Below are 24768 nucleotides of genomic sequence, written 5' to 3'. Positions count from 1 at the left end.
CAAAATTAAAAACACAAAATGCTCTAAAACAAAACAAAACAAAATTTGTGGGCAGAATTGATGATCGCACCAAATTGCAAATAAACCGGTATAAACAGCGTCTCAGTCTCAATGTCATTCGCCGGCGCATTACGCACCACAACACTGCGACTCGGCCTTTTTTATTATTTAATTTTTTTACATCGAAAGAGCACCTACACAGGTGCACGTGTTGGTCGTCGAAACGAAATCGAAAGTCAAATCATTTCACGGTGCTGCTGCTGCTGCCGCGGGGGAGGAGGAGGAGGCGTAGACGCGTAGACAGGTGCGGTGGAGGCAGAAGGCACGTTTTCAAACAATGAGAGCATGCATGTGCATGCCCAAATGACTGCTCCCCGAGATGCAGTGATTTTCACGCCTTGCACACACTGCGCTCGATTAAATTACTGCACGCGCTCTTATTTGCCGACCGAGCCGCGCGCTTTTTTGCCGCTTTTCCATCGTAAAAACAAATCGATGCGGCGAGAGCGCGTTCAATCGCCGATATTGAACCCCGGAACAGGTGCGCGCACGGGCAATCAGGGCGCCTTTGATTGCATCTCGGTCATCGAGCCGTTGAATTATCTGCTTCCTTGCTGCGCCATTAGCATTTTTTACCTTTACCCTTGACGTGCTTCAGATCTAGTTTATCACTAGCGAAGAGATGTCGACGAAACGAATTCAGGTTCGAGCGCGAACATTCGAGCATTATTAAATTCGAGCAAAGCAAACATGTTTGTCCGGTCCGTTAATAAATTATATTTAAAAAAAATTATTTGACATTTATGACCTCGTGTGAATAATGAACGCATGGTGAGAATAACATTATTACAAAAACTTCTCTTCCCAACAAATCGAAAGTTGTTCTCGTCTTGGTTCCTAAAAATAGATGCTGGATCATTTTTCTTTGATTGCACTTATCTAATTCACTCTTTGTTGAAAAATGATACTTTCCTGGCATCAGGGTCCGGATTCACGTGACGCGCAAACATGGCGGGAAGATGAAATTTATCATGAAAACACCTCCAACACAATAAATATTTTTGTCGTTATTTGTTTCGTCGTTAGATGGCACATCAGGCCCAATGGAAATGTAACAAAATACGCGGGAATGAAATTATCAGGTCGGCACGCCTCTTTTTCGACGCTTCTGATTGGCCGCTGGACCGTCTCCTGATTGGCCTCCATTATTTCAACGCCATATTGACTTCTGACTGGCGGGAAACCAACACAGATCGCAATCCAACCCCCCGGTGGGAATTATGACTGCGCAGACGGTTTTAAATTGGGTCACGCATGCGCAGTGATGAGTTTCAGGCTTCCTGTGAGTCTTAGAAGCGATCTGAACACACTGCGCATGCTTAAGATGCGCATACGTTTACTGCGCAGCTTCAATATGGGCGAATATATTCAAAGAACTAAGAATTTCGACGACACATTGATTTCCCACTGGCGGGAATCAACACAGATTACAACCGGTGCATTCCGATAATATCTAAATTCAACCTCTAGTTGACTTTATTTATTTATTTTTTTAAATCGGTTTTCGATTGCATTTAATGCGCATATACCGCGCAGTATCTGACTGAATTTCAAACATGTCCTTCTCCTACTTAAACAGTTCTTTCGAAAGCGAAACTGAAACATAATTTTAAATTTAATTCAACTGCGCCAGATAATTAACAAATTTTAGGTGAAACCGGAGCTTTCTTTCGCCTCGCCTGAAACTGTCGTCATAAATTCACAGCTCGAGTTCACTTGCTCGAAACGTGTGTTAAATTCTAAAACCTGCGTCCAATTGAATAGAAGTTTAGACAACTTTTTTCCGTCTTAATGACGTCATGATTTTATTCGACATAAATAAAGGGAATTATTGGCTGTTGAAGCGCGAAAGAGCTGAAATTTGGCGAGTGGCAGGATGTTGAGTCTGCACTTCTCACACATGCACGATATTTATCGTGTGTGTGCAACGACTCGGAATTACACGTATTCATGTATAAGCGAGTGGCTCGTGAGGTGCGTGCTGATAGCGGCGGAGACGAGTCGTGGTGCTTTTGTTTGCAGCCATGCCAGTACCACACAAAATTCCTCCGCACATGTAAGCCTGCTTATAGGCGCGTATTATGCCCGCACGTGAAGATAAAACTATTAAGCACAACACAACTTGAACTATTGTGCCATCAGAGGTTAGAAAATAATGTTATCTTGAGAAAGAGCATTATTTGCTGAGCTTTTAACGCCATCAAAATGTCTTGCGATGCAAATTTACTAAACTCTGATTTTAATTTTGAAAAATTCAGTTGGTACTTGTGATTCTGGTTGTGTGACGGGCAAATCGCATTAATCTTTCATGATTGAAGACAAAAATTAGTCTTTTGTATGAAGTTCCTTTTTGGCAGTGCTTGACGGTCGAATCGGTTTAGGCAGCCGAATCACCGAAAATTCAACACTATGTGCCGGATGTGTGGTTTTTGCATTTCCGCCAATTTTCGGCAAGTCGTGTTGGATTGTCGGCCTAATTACTCCGATGTAAAACCTGATTCAGCCCTCAAGAATCGATTGGCACTGTCAGAAATTAATTCTAGGGCCACTTTAAAGGAAATAAAATGTAGTTTATTTAAATACCGTGTTTGACGAAGTTTCTGAGCACACCAATCGATTCTTGAGGGTCGAAATAGGTTAGATTTATTCAAAGATGAAAGAAAGTCGCTGTAAAAAAAGCCAATTTTACGATTTTCCTGCGCTTTGCGAAAATTCTTGCCACGCCCCTTTAATAAATTTCCTAAGAACTACGCCCCCATTTCATAATTTTCCGTGAATTCTGAGTCTAATTTAATTATTTTCCCGCTCTTTGTGACACGTTCCAAACCTTCTTTTGAAATTTTCCTAAAATTCACGCCCCAATTCGAGATTCCCACGAGCTCACCTTGTAAAATCGTTAAATATTTTTCGTGCCACGCCTCCTTTTTCGTTCTCCGGACAACCACGCCCCCCATCCTAAAATTCCATCGATTTTTCTAACAATTTTACGATTATCCCGAACTTTGCAACACGTGCCACGCCTACTTCTTAAATGTTCCTAGGAACCACGCCCACATTTACCACAATTTTTTAGTTAATGACTGTCTTTGACGAAGTTTTTTCTGCCCAAAATGTGTCCGGCGCGACGTGCGAACTTTTTTCCCGCCAAAAAAAAAAATGAACGAAAATGCGAGGAACTGCGCATGCGTCAGAGCTAGTTTGAGCACTGTACGAACGACTTCTTTGTCAGATCCAGCCAGCTCTCACGCATGCGCACTTCATATTGTTTTGGCGGGAAAAAAGTTCGCACGTCGCTCTAGACTTTTTGGTCGGAAAAACGTCAATTATACCTAAATCGACCCTGAAGAATCGATTAGCGCGCTCAGAAAGTTCGTCAAAGACCGCCTTTAAGCGTGCCACAGGAAAACGCTCCCCAATGAACATTAAATTAAAATGGAAAAAAACTTGAAACCGGAATTTGTAGTAATAATTGGAGCATTTCTCGGCATGATCATTGTGTCCGTGTAGACATGACCGCTGGCTCTGGATATAGTTATCTCATTTTCCATTAAATCAGATGTTGTGGGCAGAAAGTTACGAAAGCAATAGCGGGAAGCCAAGGCTGCAGCGGCGGCAGCACCGAGAGCGCGCGGCATAAACTGCGCTGCAAAATGAGCACCGCGCTCGCGACCGCAACAAAGTCGCGGGGCAGAGAATAAAATATATATTGTGATCGGCGCGCGCGAGTGCATTACGAAAAGTGGTGCTGGGCAACAAGCCGCTCGTTGGCTGGCGATGATGAGATGAGAGAGAGACGCTCGGCTCGCTGGTGTGATGCTACCAAGCGAGATGAGCTCACCTTCCGAGGCGCACACAATGACGTCACCGAAATTACTTATGCCGCACGCTCGCTCTTTCTCATTCCATGTGATTCGCGCGGCTTTTATTCGCGGCCGCGAGGTGGATGTGGATGCTAAGCCATTTTCACTCTAGCCGGGCACAAATCTTTTCTGGTTTCAAGAATTCCAACTGCGCCCGAGTAGCGGCAAATCGGCTCCGCGCCGCTCGCACCGTTTCTCGGTCGGTCAGCAGTAATTCAGTAAAGCAAGCGCTGTGCTGTGCTGTCTTGTGCCCTTCTGCGCTCGCTCGCTCAGGTTTGTTGCGAACTGACGCATTATTGCATGTCGTGAATTATTGCGACTTGTTCCGCGACCGTTGTTAATATGCAAATTAACCGGACCAACACTTATAGCAGTCGGTAAGACTGATCTGAGACACTTTTACGTTCATTGCAACAACTGCGATCGCAATTGTTTTGGAGCTTTGCCCAGAGAAAGTTTAGAGTGCTCTATCAGGTTTGACAAGAGCGAAAACCCCCTTTTGTTTCAATCAAAAGTAAAACTCTAATTTCCATTTAGTTTTTAATCTGATTGGGAAGAGAAAATGAATTAAAATTCTGGGCTAATATTCTGCAGACAATTTTTAAAAAATTGACTGCCGAGTGCAACCTAAAGAGAAGCAGGCGATGAAATGTCGCGAAACCCCGGAAATTGCTTTCCCTGCGACACAACTATTCATTTTTTACAGAACTAATTTTCGCAGGGAGAGAATATATATGTCTTCTGTATTAGAAAAAAAATATTTTTTGCATATTAATTGAAGGTTCGTACCTGCAACTTGTCGATCTATGAGGATTTTGTTGAAAAGCTTTCCGGGTTGACAGTCTTAAGTTAAAAAAAATGAAGACAGACGATACGCCTGCAGAATCAGGGTTGCATTACTTTCGACCCGGTTTTTTTCGCCACTATCGTTTTACCAATTTCTTGCGCAAGAAACAAATTTTTTCCTTCTTCCCCTGTGAAAACATAAAATTTGTTGTCGGAGGGGTCAAAATTTCCTCTTCTGTGCACATTTTTTTCTTCAAAATTGCCATTATCGGGCTCAACAGACCAGTTGCTCAGTGTTCGAAGCTGCCAACAGATGGCGCCACCGTAGACTTTAGTAATAAATTAAATTTTAAGGCATTTCCGCTGCGATTTCGGACTCAATCCTGCTAATTGTGCACTCTTCTTTTAATTTTCTTTCTTTTGACGTTCTGAAAACCAAAATCGGTTCAACCAATCGCCGTAAAATCGTGAAAAACTATTTTTTGAAATATAAAATCTTTTCCGACGTTTCTACAGCGAATGGCTAGACTGATTTTGGTTTTCAGCTCGTCATAAAGAAAGAAAATTAAGTGAAGAATGCACATGTACAGAATTAAGTCTGAAATCGCAGCGAAAGTGCCTTAAAAATAAATTTATTACGAAAGTATACGGTGGCGCCATCTTCTGACGGCTTCGAACACTAAAGGCTTATGCAATAACTGGTGATTTTCTCCAAACAATTCTCTTTAACAATTTTTAAAGTCTAGGTCATGAGGAAATAATTAGAAAATTATTTAAAACTAAGGTGCATACGTTGCCTGGAAGAGACGGGTAAAAATTGAAAAAAAAACGGGGTTTACCACTGCACTGCGTTAAAAAATATTTGGGTTTTTACAACCCTGCCTGGATTTAATATCACTATTTCACGAATTCGCGGTCGCAGTTTTGAAATAATTAAATCCATTTTACTAAAGGAGATTATTATCCAAAGATCTCTGCACAAATTCTTGGTTTTTTCCATTCTGAATGCTGGAAAAAATTCTGATTCCATATCTAGAGATTAATCTGCCTATTTAAAATCTTAAAAAGGTGCAGCATGGCATTTTAACAAACAAACAAATGCTGCTAAGCTAACAAAGTGCAAAACGCGTCGCTTTCTTCGCACGCTAATTCGAGCAAGCAAAGAGCCGGTCGGCACGAAAAGAGGAAAATCCATCAGGGCCAATTTGCATGGAACATGCATAGCGACGAAAGCTGGATGTTGGGAGAAGGGCACTCCGCACACTTGTGCCCTTGCCCCCGCTGGGTGGCTGTTAGGCGGGCGGCAAATGTATGCAACCGGCGCTGCATTTGGTTACGCGGCACGCGAGCCATCTCACTCACTCAGTCAGATGCTGGTTTGATAACCGCGCGCGGTGGAGTGACGGCCTTGATTATATCGAGCCGCCCGACCGCCCGCCTTATTCACGCAACCCGCAACTAACTAGCTAACTTTGGACAGGGTGCTTGCTTGCACCTCCAGCTCTCGACTCGACTCGCGCCGTTCACGGGCTTCCGTCCGATTGCACAACAACAAACACCCCTCGGCCGCGCCAATGGACCAAGCACCAGCCGTTGACGTAACTCACTCGTGCGCCCGCCTGCCAGGAATTATAATAATAATAACGGCTGTTTGTGTAATGTACTTTTCGACCGCGCGGCTCGTCCTGCTTCTAATGGATCAAGACCGCGCGCGGCGACACCGACACCGAGGCCAGCCGCGCACTTTTGCTCGATAATTCGGACTCGTTCATTTCCACGCCGGCCGGCCTTCCACCGAGAAAGAAAAACGAGAATCTCTCTTATGTCAATCGATCAAACGATTGATACGCCTTCTCGATTAGCGCGCGGTGCACGTTTTTTTTTTCGTTTTCACAGTTAGCGAGCGAGACAAATCAGTTTAAATTTGTGCGTGCGCGCGCGCGGAAAACTCGTTTCAAGATGACATTTTAATTTACTTCATATCCATTACTTACCGTTTGCTCGGTTCAATGAAAACCGGCCGTTCCACCGAGAAAAAAATTGATTGGGGAATTAAATAGATTCGTTCACCTTTTAGTAGAGGTTAATTTTTTATTTGACAATACAGCAGTTAGTGTTTTAAGCCGCCAACAGATGGCGCCACCGTATACTTTCGTAATAAATTTAATTTTAAGGCACTTCCGCTGCGATTTCAGACTCAATCCTCTCAATGTGCATTCTTTCCTTAATTTGCTTTCTTTCGACGTTCTGTAAACCAAAATCGGTTGAGCCAGTCGCCGTAGAATCGTGAAAAACTATTTTTTGAAATATAAAATCTTTTCCAACGTTTCTACGGAGAATGGTTGAACTGATTTTAGTTTTGAGCACGTCAAAAGAAGGAAAATTAAGTGAAGAATGCACTGTAACAGGATTGAGTCTAAAATCGCAGCGGAAAAGCCTTAAAATTAAATTTGTTACGAAAGTACACGGTGCCGCCATCTGTTGGCGGCTTCGAACACTAAGGGATTAAACAACTGGCGTGTTTCAGCGGTTAAAAAATTGCTGGGCATTTCAAAATACGGAGAAATTCGGCTGTGGACTTGTTTTAGATCGATGGATCAGTTTTAACATTCAAAAAATAATGCAGTTTTACTTTTTTGGCTCTGGTACTTCCGATAAATATTTTATTTACAGAGCAAAAAATATTTTTAACGCTTTGTAAGCTCATGTTGATTCTCATATTCCTTTTCCTAGTAAGGGAATATGTTAACAGGTCAAGTTTTCTCATAGAAAAACAATAAAAGGCAAACTTTTGTCATTACAACTGAAGCAACATAAAAACTGCGGATTTCAATGCAATACATTTTACGTGCGAAACACTATCAAAGGCAGTAAAATTATTATATGTTCCATTTCTATATAAAAATAAGACTGTTAACCTGTAAAATCTCGAGCAAACGCCAGTTTATTATCGTTTCGCTCGCCAATTTTATGGCACAACGTAAATAAAAGTGGATTTTTCGTTTCTCAACACACACACACACATCTGCGTGCAAGCAAGCAAGCACCCATTATCTCGTTATTCTTTCTGTTCGCAGCGCAGCATTTCCTTGTGGCCATGAAGATTTCTGCGATGGAGCCGAAAAGACCAGTGTCCAAATCTCTGGTGAGTGCTCACCTTTTTTTATTATTAAGAATTATGATAAGAGATTTAGACCGCGAAATTCCTTTCTAACTTACGCGGACCTTGGAAATAAAGGCACTTTTCATGCAGATTACAGTGTAATTACGCCGCCGCTCTGTAATGAAAAGCATTTTTGCGAAAGGGAAAAAAACTCACACGACTTGTCAAGTAATGAGACGGTAATTTGCGGCCGCAGCAACGGCGCCTCCGTCTTAAAACGAAATTAATTTGATCAAATAGACCGAGTTTAGAAAGAACCACATTGTACAAGTTTCTGTTGGTCGCCTAATTGTCGAAAAACAAAATCACAAATCACAAATCACCTGCTAAGTCCGCTTATCTGCGGCACAAATTCACGCTGCGCGCGATGTTTGAGAAATCGTTTTGCATTGTCGCGTGTAATTGAAAAGCCGTGTTCGCTAATATCAGGCCGCAAAGACCGAATTTTGTTGTGTTTTGCCATTTTCATACACGCACCGCACGTATACCTACCCAATTCTTTTCCAACGCATCGCAACTCACCTTTGCGCACCTACCTGTTGAATAGCAGAACCCTGGAATAATACATTTATATAAATTGTAATACATTGTAGTTGCTGCATGGTTCTTGACCTTCAAGATTGTAAGGTCTTCTGCTAATGCTAAGTGCGCGCGAGTTCAATTACTGCACGTAATTGTTTCTATTAATAGACCGTGCAATAGCGGGTAAAATCTGAACAATATGAAGAAATAGAATTTAATTTTTTATTCGAGTTTGTCTGCCTCTTTAAACAGAAGATTAAAACAGATAACAATAATCAGTACAACATCTTTTGACCGCTAGTGATAAAAAGCTTCCATTACCATGCAGCATAATCACGAAAATCAGTTTATATCGGAGGTTGGCATCACCTTTAGAGGAATCAACAGGTTGAGATCTGTATTGAAGCTGCGCAGTAAATTTATGCGCACCTAAAGCATGCGCAGTATGTTCAAATCGCTTCTAAATCTCACAGAGATGCTGAAATTCATCACTGCGCATGCGTGACCCAAATTAAAACCTTCTGCGCAGTCGTCATTCCCACCGGGGTCCGGGTTGCGATCTGTGTTGATTTCCCGCCGGTCAGAAGTCAATATGGCGTTGGAATAATGCAGGCCAATCCTGTCGACCAATCAGAAGCGTCGAAAAAGAGGCGTGCCGACCTAATAAATTTCATTCCCGCGTATTTTATTTCATTTCCATTGGCCTGATGTGCCATCTAACGGCCGATCCGCCTAATCAGCTGTTCAAAAAAGGAAATAACAACAAAATCATTCAACTTTCCCGCCGTACTCTATCAGACGCCCTATCTGCGCGTTGCGTAAATCCAGCCCCATTGAAAGGAATAAAATTTCCGTCACGATAAGAATTTGGTATTGCAGAAGCAGAGCGCAACAAACAAAACGTGATGCAGTCGGTCGTTCCCCAACGCTTTTCTTCTTTTGATCCTATTTATAAACCGCGCGGTCCCTTTTTCCAAATCATCACACAGCAGCCTGAGTTTTGTGGGGGTGCGTTCTAAGCCCTCTCCGGGTCCATTCACCCTTGCTGCGCGCATCGCAACAAAAGACGCCCGTCACTCAATAGTGCTTTTGCGGCGAAGGCGGCGGCTGTGGCGGCACCTCCGACAGGGTAAAGGGGAGGAGCGGAACCGCACCTCCGTCCGTACCTGCTGCGAAAAGCGACGACAATCATTCGCGAGCGAGCGGCAGTCTGCTTGCGCGTCAGGTTGTGAAAGGTGCGGTTTGCATGGAGTCGTCCGAGCTGCATCTCCCCTGGTCAGGTAAGACTGACCGATTGCGAGCCTTCTGCCTCGTTTTACGCTTCTTAATAAACTCAACTCGCATTTATTTGCTCAGGAAATTAGCGTTCACTTGCGGTTGACATAAAATCCAGTTTTTTTTCGCCGTCATTTTGCGATCGGAATCAGTTGATGTATGTTTGAACAGCCGCTACATCAATTAAATTAATGTGCCTAATTAAATTTGTCAATCACCGCATTGAATGAGAAGATTAATTGTGTCAAGCGTCGATTTTTATACAGTTTGGTTTCGCATCCTGTATGCATTAAAAAGTAGTTGTGAATCGGAGTCACCTTGCGAGTAAAGGAGCAAATGTTACGAAATAATGTGAATAGACAATCCCGTTGCTCTCAGCACGAGGCAAATTGTCCGTATTTACAAGGTTTCAATGTTCTACATTGACGCTGAATGGGAATTATTTACAATAGTCCGGTGTTTAACCGCGAGCTTTCCCTTAAACCTTTGTTTTTATTAAAGAATTAGACCTAACAGTGCTTGCAGAAGAGCGGTGAATTTTTTATTTTTCAGAGAGATTTGTGTTAGGTATTTAGTAAAATTGCAGGCGCACTTTAAATGCACTCCTGGTTGCATTTTTAACATTTTGATGACAGAAACATTCCTGCATTTTAGTGAATAAACCTACCATTATCAGTGGAAACGAAACCTCAGGGGACCTTTTGCCTGCCGTGCACAAAGCACGGGGTGTTGCGGAAGTGGTTATCAATTAAATACAAAAAAAACTACGTTGGGAAGCTTTCTGCGGGTCTCCCTTTGGTTCTACGTGCCGTCCGTAAATTGCGACGTGGAAAATGTTAATTAGTTTGATTTTCGGTTAAAAAACGAGGTATTAAGTGACAACAAAACTGATAGCGAGAAAGGCTTGAAATATATCTTAGTTATCATAAAAAGTGCCGTTCAATTGTAGTAATTTTAGATTTATGGCTGTTTACTGACAAACTGCGACACTCCAATTTACGGGCGAGTGTCCACTTTCGTTTTATTGCTGTTCAGAAAAAATTTATTGCAGCCGTGAATAATTAGGGCTGCAACTTTTAAGAATGAACCTTTTCCTCTCACTGCCGAACAGCACGGCGCCACAAACGTTTCAAAACACGAAATAATAAAGATGCAATGTGCTCGGCAGCTTGAGTCTCGCTGGCTGGTTGGAAGTGCGGGCGGGGGTTGCATTGTTGCTTTGCTGCGTGTCTCCCTTGCAAGATTTGCAGCTGTGGTTGTGGGACAGGTGCCTGCGCTGCACGCAGCAGCAAAACAATACTCATACAATGCGAAAGGGGATCTTTTCTGCGCCAACAGATCTCTCACCACTCGACGTCGATAATTGAAATGTCCCGAGGGCGTTTTCTGAACCTTTTATTTATTTGTATAACATATAGAAAGTCGGCATGAAAATTTAAGCCAAATCCTTCACTGCCTCCAATTCGTGAAACTCATAAAAATGACCGAGTAAGGACAACAAGAAAGTAGCACGTTGCGTAAGCAAGAATGTTGTGCACAGGGAGAACTCGTTTGTCAATTTAAAATGAAAGACGCGGTGTCTGGCTTTTAAATTTTAAGACGCACTCAAGGGTGCCGAAACGCGGAACGTGCATTCTGTGTGATTTACATGAAATGCATTAAAAGCGCAGCTGGCGAGAGGGGTGTTGTCGCCTTTCGGGAGCCACGCGCCGCGCATCCATCAGCCAGCCGGTCTGCACCCCTTTCTCGTTTTGGGCTCGTGCTGTCGTGCTGCTCGCTGGATGCTGGATGCTTGCCTGTTTTGACGATAACACACACCAGCTGCGCGCAGGCTGCACCGCTGCTTTAAAAGCCACCTTGCTCTTTTACGCACACTCTGTGGAAAAAAATATATAGATATGTTAACAAACCTTGACAGTCGAAGGGGTTTCTTGTGACATAATAGCGAGAGGAACCAGGAAGAGAATTGCGTTGCTCGCGGCGTTTCAAGGTGTGACCGGCGGCCACCCTATTGGGCAAAGACGAGCGGAAAAAATAGTCCGAAAAACTGGCTGACCTTTGTAATCAACTTTTATTATTGCAAATTGCCACGCTTTATATATTTCGCTTCGTGTGTGTGTTTTGTTGCATTCCCTTGCAGATGATACGCCGATTGCCGCAAAATTTTAATTGGCTCGCTTGAATTATACCCTGAGATTTTTCCCTGTTGAAACACGACATTGAAAAATCGCACCTTTTACGGGACAACTTTTTGCTCCCATTCTCCAGACAATCTCAAGGACACTCTAATAACTGATATCAGCAGTCAGCAGCCTGTCGAAATTTTTTCATCTTTTTCCTGACATGTGTATTAATCAATTTTATTTATTTTACTACCAGCCTCTGGCCGTGGCCATTCTTGTCAGGAAATAATTATTGTAAACAATCAGCTCGCTTTTCATGGCAATCATCTTAAAGATTAAAAACATTCATTCTTTCGAGGCAGATAATTTGAAACGATTTTTCTGCTCTCTCGTTTATTTTCACACTCAATTTTAATTTTAGTGAGGCACGCTTCTTCTAAAAACAAAAAAACGGCGCAAAAACCACAGCTAACAAGTTGTTTATTGGGTCGACGAGATAGAAAAAAAATAAATTTACCGTTGAGATCTGATCATTTTTTTTTTTTTAAATTCGATATTCATGGAAATTTAGCTGCAAATAATATTTTTTTCTCGTTGTTTGATATTTTTTTTTCATATTTTCAGTTGATTTGTGTTGTAAAGATGCTACCACGGATTAAATGTTTGTGAAACAACTGTTTTGTTTTCAATTCACGGGATGGGTACCTGGCGACGCAGCATCCATCCGTTTGCGTCATTCGCGCGGTTGAAAATCGGCCGAGCACAACATGCACGCAGACTTTTGCGCAGCTCGTTATTCGCTCGGCACGTTGAGCAATTATTTCGTGTTGATTGTCCCTTCACTGGGTGAACATTGCGCGCGCGGACACGCGGCCGTGGCTTCCGCGCGCTCGCGTTGCTCCAGTGCGGGTGGCTGGGGGTCGGCCGGTCGGCCCGCGCGGGGGAGGTAATTTAACGAGATGCAGCTGAGATCAACAGAGCGTGCGTGACGAAATCTCAGCATCGGCTGGACTCTCTCTCGTGAGGGCAAAAATAATTAAAACTCGCTCGGCTCGCTCGCCTGGAGATCGCGCGTTCATCCCCCGCGCGCACCTTTGCTTTGCCGCGCGTTATTGCATGCCCTGCGACCGATCGCGCGGAAAACTCCTTTGCCGATCATCATATTTATTGTGCGCGCGCGATATGAAATATTGCTACGAGCCGCCAACGCATTTCATCTTTTCACTTGATTGTTATTGGAATTCCATCTCCAATGAATACGCCGCTTTTTTCACTCATTGGGGTCCGGATTCACGCAACAAGCAGATATGGCGTCTGGAAAGTTAAATGTTTTTGTTTTTATTTCTTTAGGAACAGCTAATTACGCCGGTAATTGGCAAATTGACCGTTAGATGGCACATCAGCCTGATGGAAATGTAACAAAATACGCGGGAACGAGATTATTCAATCGGCACGCCTCTTTTTCGACGCTTCTGATTGGACCGTCTCCTTTAATTTCGACGCCATATTGAATTCTGACCGGCGGGAACCAACACAGATCGTAATCCAGACCTCCAGTGGGAATTACGCCTGCGCAGAAGGATTTAATTTGGGTCACGCATGCGCAGTAATGAGTTTCAGCCTTTCGATGAGATAGAGAAGCGATCTGAACATACTGCGCATGCTTAAGATGCGCACAAATTTACTGCGCAGCTTCAGCACAGATCGCATCCTGGCCCCCGGTGTTTTCATTCTCTTTTTATTTTTTTGCTGGCGTGCGATAAAATTTCAAAAGATAAAGGGACACCGTGCAGTGGCAATTTTCTTTTTTCCCCTTTTTTAAAAAAGCAATTAAAAGAAAAGAGAGGCAATGTTTCCGCTGATAAAGTCACAATAAAACGAAATTTAACGTGTAAACGGAAACTTAAATTTAAACACACGTTCGTTGGACGTTGGACAGGCGGCCGCAAGAAGTGAAATTTGCCTGTTGCAAATATCCAAACCGCAGCCTGACGAGCAACTCAAAGCGTGCAATTTTTCGTCTGCGGCAAATCAGAAGCTCCTGTTTGGTCGTGATTCGCTTCACTGATTGTGAGCATCTTTTTGCACGTGAGAAACGCGCCATTGAATTATTCATCCTTGATCGGGCTGCGATTGTAAACGTCGCAAATTCGGCTAAATTCACATTGCGATCGAGTTTTATGACTGGTCTATTTCGTGTTGCCCTACGGTTTTGAAAAAACAAAATTGCAGTAGCCACGCAGACGGGGTCAATGATCTCTGCGAATGGATGAGAGCGAGTCGCGGCGCGAAGAATGCCGGCCAAAACACAGCTTTTGCTTTCTGTTGAGCTACCTGTTGCTCTTTCAGCACAATCGGTCCGAATGGCGATTCCGAAAATCCCGGCATAAAGGCACAAAGGCATCGGAAATTTATTGCCCCTCGGGGTGAGTGTGTGTGTTTGTGACCAGCGAGGGGCCAGCTACCTCCCTCTCACAATCGGAGAGAGACACGCAAAAACCGGTTTCGCAAAACGCAAAATCGATCCCGGTCACGCAATCTGGTGTGCGGGGTTTGAAAATTGCAGTATACGTGCGACCAAAAGTTGGCGGAGATCGTTGTCCGAGTGAAACCAAGTTGCTCTCGACGCGCTTATTCGTGTTGCATCCACGTCCACGCCGCGTCAATTTGGTCAAGGTTTCATACCGCAGCAAGCAAGCAACCAACTTTCTAGGTCTCTGCCGCGTGTGCGGCAGGGCAGACGCGGCGAGAACCTGTTTCCAGTCTGAAAATTCCCTCCGAGAGAGCTATATTTAGCTTTCGGTTCTATTTTTAGCAACGCTTTTTTGCAGGTGATTTTGCGATCCGTGTCACGGTTGCTTACCTCCGACTATTTTTATCCCAAATTATCTTGTCACTGCATGCTCGCATATCGCCAAACTTATCGACGCCACGCGGGACCAGTTCCATTTTTGAACAAGCTGCGCTGGTGATTGACAAGTTGTACGCAAAAAATATAAAAAATAAATATTTGTCTCTTATTTTTTTCAATAGAAATAATCAATATTTGTGAGATTTTCCACTACCGCAATTTTTTAAATTCTTTCCTGCAGCGTTCGAAGCCGCCAAGAGATGGCGCCACCGTATACTTTCGAAAAAAATTTAATTTTAAGGCATTTCTGCTGTGATTTCAGACTCAATTCTGGTAATTGTGCTTTCTTCACTAAATTTGCTTTCTTTTGACGTGCTAAAAACCAAAATCAGTCCAGCTATTCGCCGTAGAAACGTTGGAAAATATTTTTTATTCCGAGAAATAGTTTTTCACGATTCTACGGCGATTGGTTGAACCGATTTTGGTTTTCAGCCCGTCAAAAGAAAGAAAATTAAGTGAAGAATGCACATTTACAGGATTGAGTCTGAAATCGCAGCGCAAGTTAATTAAAATTAAATTAATTACGAAAGTATACAATGGTGCCATCTGTTGGCGGACTTAATACAACCGGTGGTGTATTCTTTCAATTATTTAGCTCTCCGTAACTATCCGAATAACCTGGGGCACGAATTTTTGTTCTAGTCGAGTTGTCGCTGAGGAGTGATAAGATAATTTCGCTGATTGCGTTGCACGGGAGCTGGAAGACAAGGTTGAGTGAGCGCCAGCCCGAGCCCACTCGCCGGCCGCGGTGTCTCTTTCGCTCGCTGCTCTGCTCTCACGTTTCCGAGTAATGCTGCTGCGGCTGCACATTTATTGCATTGCACTCGCACTCGACAATGGCCAGCATAACAATGTGTTGTGTCTCGGTCCAAAGATCTGCTCTGCTCACCTCCGTTCAGCGGAGGAAAACGTTTCACTTCTTCTTCTTCTTCTTGTACTTGCCGAATCAATCGTGAGATGCTGCTCCGCCGAGCAGCTGTTCGCACAGGGTTGCATGCGTAGCAAGGCTTTTTCGTCGCGGATAGATTTCTTTTTGTCCTAATAAGAGTCTATTTTTAGCCACTTGATAACCTCTTGACTTTTAATTATTAATTCTTTGGAGCGCAACCGGTTTTTAGCGCGCCCAGAAAAAGAAAGGCGCGCGCGCGGTTCAAGTTCAAATTGTTGCTATTTTTGGCCACTTTCTCCAGCTGCGAGACAACGACCTTTTTAATAAATATAAAAATGTGGAATTTTGTCAATTTATCCATTGGAAGGGAAAGTGGAAAAATAATTAGAAAAGAATAGCGTTACTAACGATGGCGTATCGTGTTGCAGATTCGCGCTGACCGGCTCCCGTTTGCGAGAACCTGAAACCCGGCTTGCGTCCGTCCGTGCGTCCGTCCGATATCTGGCGTCAGCATCAGCAGGTGAGTCCCAAATATCCCGCGGCAGGCACTGTAACAATGCAATTTCGCGAGGAAATCGGATACACGCGCGCGCGCGCGCCTCGATCCGAATACCAAGCAGATTCTAATTATTTCACGTCAAGATCGGTTTTCGTCGGTACGAAAATTGGATCGAGGAGTCGTTAAGCGCTTCACGTGGCCTTGTCCGCGCATGCATGTGTGTGCCTTGCCATGCCATGCCATGCGTCACGCCGCCTTTTATCGATTGCACCCCTGCGCGCTCGCTGGACATATGCTCGGGCTTTGCCTCGCGACCTTCGCACTTGTGTCCCAATTATTTATTCGCTGCGATTTTCCGGCTGCCCCCGGGCTTGCGAAATCTTCCTGGAAAGCTGGAAAAACGTGACTCAAATCGAGTACGTGAGGTGAGCCGAGCCGAGCCGAGAGCCTCGTCTCCGCTTGGCGCGTGCTTGATTCAAATCGATTCTCTCCCTGTTGATGGAATGCCTTGCCATCTTGATTCACGATTCCTGTAAACAAACAAAAGAGATTTAGTGCTTGGAAAATCAATCGTTTTCAGCAAATACAAGTTAAAAGCAAAAGTCAAAAGGTACAGTGGACATTTTTCCCGACCAAAATCTCCAGCGCGACGAAGAACTTATTTTCCCGCCAGAACAATTGTGGTTTATGTGGGCGTGGTTCCTAGAAACATTTAATAAGGAGGCGTGGCACGTGTTGCAAAGCTCGGGATAATCGTAAAATTGTGAGAAAAAATCGATAGAATTTTTGAATTGGGGGCGTGGATGTCCGGAAAACTGAAAAGGAGGCGTGGCATACAAAGCATTTAGCGATTTTAGAAAGAGAACTCGCGGGAAACTCGAATTGGGGGCGTGAGTTTTAGGAAAATTACAAAATAATGTTTGGAACGTGTTACAAAGAGCGGGAAAATAAACAAACTCGACTCGAATTAAGAGGAATTTTTTTAAATGGGGCGTGGTTATCCAGAAATTTGGAAAATTGTACAATTTAACTGAAAAAGCGCGGGAATTTTGAAATGAGGGCGTGTTTCCCAGGAACTTTTGTTAAGGGGCAAGAAGTTTCGCAAATAAGAGCAGGAAAATCGTAAAATTGGCATTTTTACAGGGACTTTCTTACATCTCTGTACAAATCTAACCTAATTCGAGCCCCAAGAATCGATTCCTGTGCTCTCAGAAACGTCGTTAAAGACGCGGTCTTTAAAAAAAGCTTAAAATGATAGCAGAAAGATACTTTTAGAATGACTAATTTGAATTTGATCCGCAGCAAGTACCTGTTTGTCACGAAGAAGTACCTAGAAAGGAAATATTTGCGCAAAAGAATAAATATCGGACACAAAGTGGCTGCGCACTGAAAGCAATTCTTTATATTGCCCACGCACCACAATCATCTATTCGAACCAAGTTTTGCTCTCTTGCGTGGGTTTCCAGTTTCCAGCCTCATTTTAAAAAACGAACATCATTTTTTGCATTGAGCAATGAGCAAATAAATACGAGGCCGCCGCGCAAACTAAGCCGATTCTCGCGATGCACGCAGCACCGTGCATCGCCATGGAAACCAGCGCGGTGCCAATTGGTTGCCATCAGTTTGGATTTTTCGCCGCTTTCCTGCATTCAAAACACGCATCCGTTCCCTATTTTCCTTTCTCGCTTTCCCGGAGGAAGCGAGTTGTTGCCGAAATGAAACCTTAAAATCGAGCAGACAGACGTTTTGATGCGTCGAGATAGGATTTCAGCATGGCGGCGGCGGCGGCAGCGGTGGCGGTGAGATCACTCTCTTGGACCGAGACCAAAGCAAATGTTTGGTTACTTATGGGGTGCACCTGCTGTTGATGCTGTTTTTTGTGCCCGCGCCGACCAGGAAAATATAATTCTCGGCCCGCTCCAGCAACAGCAGCAGCAGAAGCACGGAATCAATTTGCCACCCCTTTGAGTGAACGAAATTGCCCTGCACGGACGATCCGGCTTTGAATCGAAATTGATTGCCTGCTGTGATTGCACAAAAAACAAACTCGCACTTGGTTCGACTGCCCATTTTGTTGTTTCGGTGTGAATACAAGTGAAAACCGGCATTTAGATTTATTAAACCAGCAAATTAGAGATGAATATTAATGATTAGGGCTGTGAATTTTGGACGAATATTTTCGGGAAAATTTTCGACTATGTTTAGACATGTTTTCGGATAAATTTATTGACGGATTTCTTCCATTTTTTGTATTTATTTGATCTGTAATCACACATGTCATGCATGTGATTTTCTTGCAAAGGACACGTGGTGTCGTGTTAAATTTTTTTACCTCTAACTTTCTGAAAAATAGGAAGTTTTCAAATATATTGTTATTTTTACAACCTCAAATCTCGGGTTCTAATTGTCAGAATTGCAAAAACTGCATACCGTTCAACTCGTCTTAATTTTCCCTAGATAGCCAAAATGTTTTGAGGGTGATCAACCCTCATCCCCCTTCCATCCCGAGAAAAATCGCGTCGTTTTGCACTTTCAACAAACTTATTCACTGTTCAAAACGCTCTTAAATTGAAAAAACCTACCCCAAATTCCATTAACTATCTAGAAGAGGTTTAGACACGTCGAACGGTGTGCAGTTTTTACAATTCTGACAATTAAAACCCGAGATTTAGCGATTGAATAGTTGGCAAAAATTGGAAAGATTAATTTTTTTTGCAAATATTCACGGCCCTATTAATGATTGCATCTGCTGTTGAAATCTGCACTGCCTGCAGTCGTTTTTCCAATTTAATTTGGCCATCGCTCTGGCATAATGGTGAAATTGATCGCATTTAATGGGGTTGCGAGTGACAAAAGCGCGGCCTGGCCTGCTCCCTTTGTGCAGATTCGGCGACGACGACCTGCCGGCCTGCGTTGGCGGTTGAATGAAAGGCCCGGCTGAATGAATCGGGTCGTAGGAATAAGAAAGAGCAGAGCTGCAGCCGTAGTGTGCGTGCGTGTATAGTATTATAAATTTAGCCAAAAGGCGGGAGTGGATTTTTAAAAATACAAAATCATCCCTGCTAAAAGAGGCGGAAATAGACAGAAGGCGAGAGCGCGCGGCGGTGGCGGTGGTATTATTATTAACCCATAAGACACCAACCGACCGACCGACCGCCCGACCGACCACACCTTCATGTGTGTGTGTAAGTCTTTTAATATCCCGCGCTACTATTTCTTGCATCATATATGCGGCCGTTTGGCCCCGCAAAGGTTCAAAAATACTCAGTACTGAAATAAAAGCGATGGGGCTAAGAAAAGAAGACTTAAATTTGGTTCAGTAATGCTCGAACCGCCCTTATTGTGAGAGACGGACGGACGCGAACGCGCTCGCGGCCACGCCAGTTTGCACCGCACTTTGCGCGCGCCAAGATCTCGCGTCTCCGATGCCTTCGTCCGTGCGTCCGACCTGCCTGCCTCCGGGGGCGGCAGCGAGGCCGCCCCCGTCCCTGCCCAGCACGTCCTTTGGCTGACGTCAGCGGAGCACGCGAGCCGCCGCCACCGCCACCGTTGCCGCCGCCGCGCATGCCGTGCTCTTTCACGCCCTCGTGCTCTCTATATTGAAATGGTAATTACACTCACACAAAGCACCGCGACCGTGAACATTATTTTTTTTTATTACGCTACTTGTTAGCCGAGTGCATGTCTCTACACGTAACCCGCTCGCGGCGCATTTCAATCGCATTGACCACGGCCAAATCACTTTGCCTTGCGTCTCTCATTTTTTTTATTCAAACGCCGTAGATAAATAATAAATGTTGTCTCTTTCCTCTGATTTGCCCCAAGCAAGATGTCATTTCATTTTTTATCTGATGTAAATCGGTCTAAATGAGTCGCTTTTACGTTTTCCCCTCAGAGAAGCCGAGGTTGAATTATGAAAAATTAATATTAATAACTGTTTTTTTAGATTTTATATGTGGAATTTCACAAAAATTAATTTTTAATCAGGGTTCACCAATTTTGCAATGCGCAGAAATTCACCGCTGGTTTTTTGGGCAAAAAATCCAGGTGGAAAAACCCGCCAGTTTTAGGTTTTTCCGCATTTTTCCGAATTTAATCCGAAAAAAATCTTATTTTGCTCCTATAAAGAGAAAAAGTTTGGAAAATTACGATGAAGAGATAAGATTTTTGGCCTTTTGATAAAACAAATTTATGAGAATTTTTGATGTTCCATAAAATTTCGCAAAATTGCAGAAAAACCCGCAAAATACAGTTCCAGGTTTGTCCAGAAAAATTCGCTTTTTGCGAACCCTGCTTTTAATAGCACGTCCTTCCAGGTTTTTTTTTCTAAATTTTACGTGCTATAAAAATGCGATAAACCCAGTTATTTTCAGTAAATAATGACCTCAAGCGACGACTTTTAATTTATAGCGTAAATTCATTTTGGCTTTTTTACTTTTAATTGTCGAATTGGCCTGACTGGAGCAAAAAGCGTCACCAGTGCCCTTCGCTTATTTCCTACTCCTTGGATTTTTTGCAGTAAACCGTTTCTAATCGCCTAGCGCACTTCACGAAGGCCTTTTTAATTGCAAATTCTCTTTAATGTGTGAAAAAAATGAGTGCATTGCGATGAATGAATGGTATTTGATTGTCGGGGGCTGATTCATTGAAAGAAGGTCGCTAGCTGTCTTCTCGAATAAGAAAATGGAAAATGTGGCCGACATTGTGTGTTTTGAATAAATTTCCAGTGCGCAGCGCACACCGACAAACACACACACACACATACACGAGCGCGGTATCTTATCAATTAGACCGTATTAAGCCTGCAGGCACGAGACGAAACGCGATTGTATTAAGAATATGAAGCAACACCGACCGCGGGGTTGCCGCGAGATGCACATGGCGTGACCCGCGGCCGAGCCCTGAGATTTATTTGCATGCTCCTCGTCGAGTAAAATATTAAAATGCGACCAAAACGGAGGGCCGCCCGCGATAACAATATCCATGCACGTTCATTTATTCATTAGCATTTTGCGCCCAACGCACAGCCCACACACACACATGACACGGCGCGATAAGAAGCATAAATCCGAGTCGGCGCAATCGAGATACAACAATTAAGTAACGCGCCGCGCCAGCGACATTCCACATGGCCGACGATTTTCACGCTCCGCGCGCCGGCTAATCTCGCACCCATGATACGTAGTAAATAATATCCGACCTGCGATCGAATCGGTGACGTCAGCCGCACCGCTGAGCCTAATTTCATTTGTTAACCGCGCACTCGCGGATTTTATGCAATTATGTGTGTATTACTTTTCATCCGCCGCCGCGGTGACGGAAGCAGTGCCAAACGGTTTATTCCACTCTTGCCGATGGAATATCGGTGTTTGCAAAATTAATCGAATAATTTTATTAATTTCTTTTTGCCACGTAATTGTTTGGCAACCAATTTCTTGCGCAAGAATTGAATTTATTCCATTTTTCTTCCGTGAAAATCTAAAATTTGCGGTCGGAGTGCTCAAAATTTACTCTATTTTCTTTTAAATTGCCATTTTCTGCCTCAATTTCTCTAACAATTTATCTCTGACAATTTTTCAAGTCGAGGTTATAGGCGAATAATTGGTAAAAATATTAAAAAATGAAGGTGAAAACTGCAAGAAACTGGTAAAAATTAAAAAAAAACACACATTTTACCACTGTACTGCATTTTTTTGCAACAGAAATTGAAAGGGGGGCGTGGTAGTTACGGGAAAACTACACAAGGGAGCCAGAATCGACGGAATGGTTGAAATTTTCCATGTCAAACGTTGCCAAATCTTCGATAGTCGTTTTTTACACTTCACACGTCGTCTCTATTCATTAATTTTTTGCTTAATTGCAAGAGCCGCAGGCAAGATGTGTGCACGGATGCTGCGCGTGTTGCATACCCTGCGAGTCCTGCGACTTTGGACAAAACTTGGAGCAAAAAGTTGAGGATGTAAACGTCCCCTTAATGAGATGGAATCGCCGATTGTGAATTTAATCTTATCTTTCTGCTAGTAACCTTGTAAACACGCAGGACAAGATAAATGCTCGACTCGCAAAGATTTTTTCTCTCTTTCTGCTCTCTTTTCTGTTTACTTTAAATGAAGCCTTGAGGCCCGAGAAGAGAAGGACGCACACATTTTGATTTTTGCAACAGAAGTGAGTGCAAGAAAGGTTTGGGAATGCAACGCTTTCGCAATCAGCTCTCTGGCTGGCTGGCATCTCTTGGCCGGTTGCTGCTTGCTCGCTCTGGTCGGCCCTTGACGCTTATCTGCGCCCCGGCCGCGCGCGCGACCGCTGCTTCTGCTCGCAGCTCGCTGCTCGCTGCTCGCGCGGTGCCATGTGTTTCGATATGCGCCGCACAGTTTGTTATAATGACTCGCGTGCCTCTCTGTAAATCTCGAACGGCAGTCGTGTGTGCATCAACCGACCGCATCTCGCTCGCTCGCCGAGTCGAAAGCACCCTGCTTGCCTGCCTGCCTGCCCGCCGATTCTATTTCGGGCTCTTGTCCCCGCGTTAGGGGCTCCTCTATCTAACAGCCAGCCAGCTCGCTCACTCGCTTCGCTTTTTAATGGCCGCGCGCGCGATGATCCACAGGAAATTCCATCCGCCGCCATGCAGCACACGCGGTGCTCGTGCCCCGCCGCGTGCATAACGAGATATATGCGCCGTGTCTGCCTGCATGCCTCTTACACCGGCTCAATAGCTTCACTCAACAAATTATCGCAGCCAACGTGCTCGATTCAGCCACTTAGGAAGAATGGCAAAATATTAAATTGGTTTTTTCAAACAGCAATTTGTGTAAAATATATTTGTCCTCAATTTAAAAATTAGGAAAAGGCTAAAAATTTGCCAGGTTGCCATTTAAAGTGGTATGGTAGTGATTTTTTTATTTAAAAAATTAAATTTCATGTTAAGTAAACCCTAACCGACCTATTTTGTCCATTAACTTCTGACCAAAAGGGCCCCAAAATCCAATTTTTCGAATTTTACCGGTTACGCCCTCTTTTTTGGGCAAAGGAATTGCTTCCGGGGTGAGAAAAATTATGAAAATTTAATAATGAGAAGATAAAAATATTTCTTTTCAGTCTTGAAAGTTATTTTTTAATTTTTCAAAAATTGCATGTTTTTGAAAAGGGGTTTGTTTGGCCTGATTAAAATTCAGCAGCTGATAGTAGCGGCAAAAACTGCCTAAATTCAGAAAGCTGATTTAAATTCCAGTTTTTTCTATGAAGCAAATGTTTCTCAAATTCACCATTTTTGCTCAAAATTTGTCTGAAAATTTCTGCTGGCCGTTAGACCTCCTTTAAATTTTTTTTGGGGAAAAATCAAAATACCCAAAATTAAGTTCTATTATTCAAAATTTCAGCAGAAAAACAGTATTTATCATTTTAATAATTTATTTCTATGATTTTCAGAGGAAAATTGGCTCAAAAGCTAATCAAGCGGCGTGAATCAATTTAAAATCACGAATTATTTCACAATTTACGGGAATTTAGCTCAAAATTCGCATAAATCGCGAAATCAAGCAAAAACATCATTATTTGGGAAATAACTGACTTCATTATTGCACATTGTAGAGATAAACTGTTGCTCAATTTCACAAACAATGAACTGCTTGCTTTTTGTTGACCTGCAAAGCGCTACTCTAAATCGAATAAAGAATTGGTGCTTTGTCCGTGACTGTCAGAGAAGCCTCGTGATGAATGCTCTTCTTTAAATTAAATTAAATCTAGTTAAAAGAAATTAACTCTCAGTCAAACAAAGAGAGTCTTTTCCATTCCCACTGTCGAAACATTGTTTTCTTCTTGTATAAAATCTTGGTTGCTTCTGAAAGAAATTATCGCCTCAGCGTCTGTTGAATGATGAATGAATCAGGAAACTCGTCAATATTTAATTTTGCCACTTTGCGCCGCGGCAGAGCCGATCCGACTCCTCTCGCTGAGGTCAAGGTCGCTCGCGCGGCAGCAGCAGCGGATATACGTGCTTTTCCTCCCCTACAAATAACAGGTAGATCGAGTTCTCTCTGACTCTGCCTCTGATTTCCCAAAAGCTTTTTGACTTATGCATGGTGTGCGATCGTGTCGTTAGTTGCTCTTAGCGAGGCGCTGCTGCCGGCCGCCGCGATGCGATATTGACGCTGCAAAAGGAACATCTTCAATTCTGACGCACTCGCTCTCGCGCGCGTCACTCGGACGTTCGGATGAATAATGAATCAAACGGAGCGGCGAGAGCATTTTTCCGTCCGTCCGTCCGTCATCATAAATACATACACTCTGGCTTAAATGGTCAGGGCCGGCCAAATTTCCCAGCAGCCGGACGAATAATAGAAATAAACTCACCCCATTTCGATTTCTTTCTTTCTTTCTTTCTTTTGCCTCGTGTATTCGTGCATATTAGGTTTTCGCGCGGCTATTTGATGTTGTTGACGCGAACGGCGATCCATCCGAGTCGCGTCTCCTCTTTTTCGACGCATTTCAAGAAGAGTTTTCCGACCGTCAAGGGAAAACTTTGCTGCGCGCTCGTCGATTTGTAAAACGAGCTCCTGTGCTGTGCACACACAAAAAAGTACGTAGAATTCTTTGACAGCGTTGGGCCGGAAATTGTCTACTTTTGATGTTGCGACGGCGTAATTACCAAGGTGACTTTCTACCGAGCAGATCAAAGATCTTT

The 24768-nt window shown here is 43.5% G+C and overlaps 1 protein-coding gene across 9 annotated transcripts in view; it reads left to right on the top strand.

Annotated features, from left to right (window-relative positions):
- Mef2 (myocyte enhancer factor 2) overlaps positions 1 to 24768 on the top strand; it is a 56420-nt gene that overhangs the window by 3880 nt on the left and 27772 nt on the right. For 4 of the 9 annotated variants that reach the window (XM_065483779.1, XM_065483778.1, XM_065483777.1 and 1 more), the window contains exons 3-4: positions 7784 to 7851; positions 16018 to 16109. The gene's annotated coding sequence lies outside the window, so the exon portion shown is untranslated. Of the gene's footprint in view, positions 1 to 7783; positions 7852 to 9591; positions 9672 to 16017; positions 16110 to 19674; positions 19696 to 24768 lie in introns of those variants that run through there. The other 5 variants (XM_065483770.1, XM_065483773.1, XM_065483771.1 and 2 more) reach the window with 5 other exon arrangements.

Source organism: Cloeon dipterum, chromosome 3, assembly GCF_949628265.1.
Source record: "Cloeon dipterum chromosome 3, ieCloDipt1.1, whole genome shotgun sequence".
NCBI lineage: Eukaryota > Metazoa > Arthropoda > Insecta > Ephemeroptera > Baetidae > Cloeon > Cloeon dipterum.
Note: the sequence above shows the minus strand (reverse complement) of the source record. Positions and strands in the feature narration are given on the sequence as shown.